We start from the raw sequence: 5,175 nt of genomic DNA, 5'->3' as shown, positions 1-5,175 counted from the left end.
TGTACTGTATGGTGACTAACATAATATACTAAGAAAATCATTAAAAAAAAAAGAAATAAATACATTTCCCCTCAAGTTCTTGCACCGATTGATAATATCATAATCTGTCAATACACATTCATTTAGGTTTCCTAAAGTTCTAAGTTGTTTACTTCTTCCCCCTCCTATGAAAAACAACTCTTTCTAGTCTACTTCCTCTCACACTACCACCTCCTCCACCATGAAATCTTACTGAAGAATTAATATATATAGGTGAGAGAATCTGAGAATTATACAAGACAGTGTAGGATAGAGGATCAAGATGTTTGTTACGAACGTAAGTGGACTGTATAGGACCCATAAAACACATTGTTGAAATTGTGTGAGATGTCAAAATGCGTTTGCTTGAACTGGTTGGAGACAAAAGGCCTCTAAGGAAAGATATATATATATTTCCCATGGAGGGTTTGTTCACCAAACTCATTTTGTTTTCTTCCTGGAAACATAGCTAAATTACATTTCTCACTATATGCCCCACCTGCCGTTAGGTGGGGCCCTGTGATTCAGTTCTGGCAAATGGAATGTGGGTGGAAGAGATACATACCCTTTCCAGTTCTGGCTCCTAAAATGTCCTGCATCACATTCTATGTTTCTTTTGTCTCCCCTCCTCACCCTCCATTGAGTAGATGTCATCGCCCAGGCAGACCGTGGGAGCCGTTATCAGGCCAGTTCCTTCGATGCCTGTGTAGAGCCTACCCCCGGCTGCCTAATGCCCATAACCTGCCACAGACTGTGATGTGGACACGAAATATCTTTTCAATACTTTCAGCCATTGAGATTTGAGGATTGTTTGTTCATAACCCCGATTAGCACAGGGAGGAAGAAACAACTGGAAGAAAGGAAAGAAGATGATGTGAGAGAAAGGCAATGAGGTCCAAATTTTTAAAGTAATACTTTTCCCTTTTACTACTAATAAGGAGTTTAAGACTCTTATGTCTGATCTATTGAGTAAAAAGTAACGGTAAAGTTTATCACTTCTTATATAAATTTGCATTATTATCAGCTGTGATGATTCAGATTCCACCTCCCTCCCTCCAAAAGCCATGTCTTTTATGCAAGAAAACCAACTACAATTATTTGAGAAAAAAAAGATGTAACTGGTTGCTTCTTGGGGGATAAAGGAAAAGGAAACAAAAGGGAGAAAAAAAATTGTCTTTCTGGGGAGACTTCAGAAAATTTTAGGCTTTAACACTTTGCCCCAATGTTTTGTGAGATGTATAATTTATGAAATATAATTTAGTAGGCTGAAATTATGGAATGAGCTCTTACATTTAGGAATATTAGAATTTATAAAAAGTTAATTGTCAATCTAGTCCCCAAAAGGCAGTGCAGATGTTCTTATGAAGACATGCTCACTGTTCTTTCTTCAGCTTATTTCCTCTTGGTCATTCATAACTTTACAAAAAAGAAATAAACCTGTATTTTCTTTACCAATTTAAGTAATGTAATAATCCCTTTTAAAGGAGGGAAAACAAATTCTTGCATATTCCTTGAATAAAGTAATTTTCATGATAACTTTACTTAAATATTTACAAACACAAATTACATGTAAATTCGTTGTCTATATTTCATCTATAGAACTGAAATTAATTTACAAATTATGTGCAAACAAAAATATAAGAGTAAAAATTCAAATAATGGATATGTTCTAACAAAACAAAAACAATGATGTGATAAATAGTGGAAAGATGCATTTTGGGGTTTTCTGCTTCATTGTTTATTGCCTTGATTTTGAACACGCTCGAATGTTATTTGAATCATTGAACATTGCTTTTATCTTTCCTTTTAAACAATGACATTAATTTCAAACCAATTAAATGTTGTATTGGGCTGATCTGCTTAATAGCAGCCTACAAAATGCAACAGAAACAAAATATTCTAAGAATAAGAAGACATAACAAAAACATCTTCATTTTACCTGTTTGTTACCTCACCGAATCAACTGTTGGTAGTCAATATATACAAAGATGAAAACTTTGCTGTAAGGTGCTGTGTCTGTGAGGTGGCTGCATTCACCACTTCCCTACTTCTGAATGACTGAGAAACTTTTATTCATATAGTGTGCCATAACATCACATGGCCTCCACTTGGCTCCACGCAATTGTAAACACACATGCAAATTTGGGTATTTGGCTATAAGGTGGTTGATCTAAACTATGTCTCCATTAAATTTTTAAAACTATTTTTGAAATGAAAACACAAAATTTAGAAATTCTTGCAGAGAACCGGAGGGCACCTTCTACGATGCGGAGCTAATGATTTTAATCAGTTGTTCTTTCTTGAGCGTCTCTGTTTGGCATCACTTGCCACTGAAAGTGCAGGGATCAGACTAGAACTAAAAACCTGAGCAAATGGACATTGTCTTGGACTACTTACATGCTTAAGAAGTCAAACAACTTCTTCTGCTCTACTAATCATAGGATATTGAGACCATTGTAGTCATGCCAACTGTTCCCCATAGATGGAAACTATAATGTTCAGCTCAAAGCTCCATCTCTGGCACAGAGTGTGTGACCTGCTGCCTCTGTAAGTGATGAACTTTGCCATGAAGTTGCTGATTATATTAGCTTCTGTGTACCTCTAGAACACTAATTTTTTAAAAATTTCAAAGTAGGGATTTGTAGAATGCTCCCTCTTACGGATCTTCTAATCAACATGAGCAAGTCCCCTTTTCCCCTTCGCCCCCTTGGAAATAATGATGCTTTGTACGAGAGGTGATAGAATTTTTTTTAAAGCAAAAGAACAAGATGGAAGAAACTTACTAAAAGATAAAGGAATTTATAGAGGAATTATGCTTAAATATGTGCGTTAAATGAAGATAGCCTAAAGGCTTTTACATTTCTGACTGGAAGTTTGAAAGGGAACTTTGATGGAACTTGCNAAAGCAAAAGAACAAGATGGAAGAAACTTACTAAAAGATAAAGGAATTTGTAGAGGAATTATGCTTAAATATGTGCATTAAATGAAGATAGCCTAAAGGCTTTTACATTTCTGACTGGAAGTTTGAAAGGGAACTTTGATGGAACTTGCATTTCAATTCCTGAATGCAAATTCAGTCTGGTGGTGGGGTCCTGCACTCAGTTCTGCTATCTGTCCCACATCACTGAAATCCATGGTCTCAATCTCATGTCTGCTCTGACTAGTATACTCTCTCAGGGGTCAAACCAAGCTGGCTTTTAAAAACATATCTGGAAATATTAGACCCTTATTAGATCCTAAGTTGAAGAAGTGAGTTTATTTTTTTTTAAAGATTTTATTTGTTTATTTATTTGACAGAGAGATAGCCAGCAAAGAGAGGGAACACAGCAGGGGAGTGAGAGAGGAAGAAGCAGGCTCCCAGCGGAGGAGCCCGACGTGGGACTCGATTAGGAACGCCGGGATCACGCCCTGAGCCTGAGGCAGATGCTTAAGGACTGCGCTACCCAGGTGCCCCAGAAGAAGTGAGTTTATTGACAGAAGACACCCTGTCACCTTATCTCTCCGCTGCTTTTCCCTGCCCGCTGTGCTGTAGCTCCTTCCAGGTTTTGTGGACTGGTTAATGAGATCTTATATAAAGCTCAACTTAATTGTAAGATATTTATAATTTTCCCACAAGCTTGAGTGCCCTCTTGTGGGAACATGTAGTAGTTATCCAGGTACTACCAACGATCTGAATTTGTGAGTCCACATTTCCCAGGTGTGGCAAGCTGAACATGCTCCCCCACTGTATTTTATTTTTATTCAACTCATCTTCTTCATGGATGTCATAGCCATTGGTATATGGGAAGGGGTAGAAATATGGTAGGCAGTAGCCAGTGGTGTAAGAATGTATTTTTCAAAACAATATTGATTTCCTTTCTTTTTCTTTTTAAATGTAGTGGTGGTAGAAGGTGAGGAAAGTATAGGTAAGTCAGAATGAAGGTCCCAAGTTCAAGAAATTAGTAGATTCTTTAACTCCACTCACCAAAGAAACATTTATGTGGGTTGTCAAATGCCTCATTGAGGATCTATNTTAACTCCACTCACCAAAGAAACATTTATGTGGGTTGTCAAATGCCTCATTGAGGATCTATATCCTTTCTGGGAGGAGAAAGCACTCACAGACTTATTTTCACTTGCCTATCAGTTGTTTGCATCTCGTCAGAACAGAATTGAGAGCTCTAGACTAAGAAGGATGAAGAATTTTAGTCTAAAATATAGCTATTATAAGATAGAATGAGGTTTGATAATAGCTTAAATGCATAGTTTTCTTACCACTTCAAGGCATACGTCTTTAAAAACTTTTTATTTGGAAGAACTTCAAACATATACAAAATAGTATATGAGAGGAGTATAATCCCCTCCATTTGCCTATTAGACGGCATCAACAATTACTAACTCATTACTAATTTTCTTTAAAAAGTAAGAAAAGTAGAAAAGTAAGTTTAAGCCATCAACTCATTTATATCTATATAGAAAGAGATACCTCTAAGAAAAAGGAACTGCCAAAAAAAATCTTAAACTGTTTTAGGTAATTGTATTGTTGGAAGTGGTGGTATTATTAATCTGACACCGAATTATAAACATTTATGCTGGAATTTTTGTAATGAAAGAAAGGCGATACAAATGTAAATTATATGAGTTTAAGTAAAAACTCTGAAGTCCTGACTTTGAATAAAAAGACTCAGTAACAACTCATGATGTATTTCATTTTTAAATATATTTATCATTTTACCTTAGCTCTGCCCGTTGAAATGGCCTAAATTTTTCTCACCCATAAGTATTTCAGAGGGTATCTCCAAGAGATAAGAACTCCTCTCTAAAAATATAACCACAATATCATCATGTAAAAAATAACAATTACTCCTTAATATCGTAAAAGATCAAGGTAGTGTTCAAATTTCCCTCATTATCTGTCATTTTAAAAATACCTGATTGTTTTAGTTTTAGATTTACAATAGTACTGAAAAAAAGGTACAAAGATTTTCCATGGGGGGGGAGGTTAAGATGGCGGAGGAGTAGGGGACACCTTTTTCAGCCGGTCCCCTGAGTTGAGCTGGATAGGTACCAGACCAGCAGGAATATCCACGGAATCAGCCTGAGACGCAGGAAGATACATCTGGATCTCTACAAATGAACATCTCCAGCGCTGAGTATCGAGGTACGAAGCGGGGAGCC

The sequence above is a fragment of the Ailuropoda melanoleuca genome, chromosome 7 (assembly GCF_002007445.2).
Source record: "Ailuropoda melanoleuca isolate Jingjing chromosome 7, ASM200744v2, whole genome shotgun sequence".
In the NCBI taxonomy this organism is placed as follows: Eukaryota; Metazoa; Chordata; class Mammalia; order Carnivora; family Ursidae; genus Ailuropoda; species Ailuropoda melanoleuca.
Note: the sequence above shows the minus strand (reverse complement) of the source record.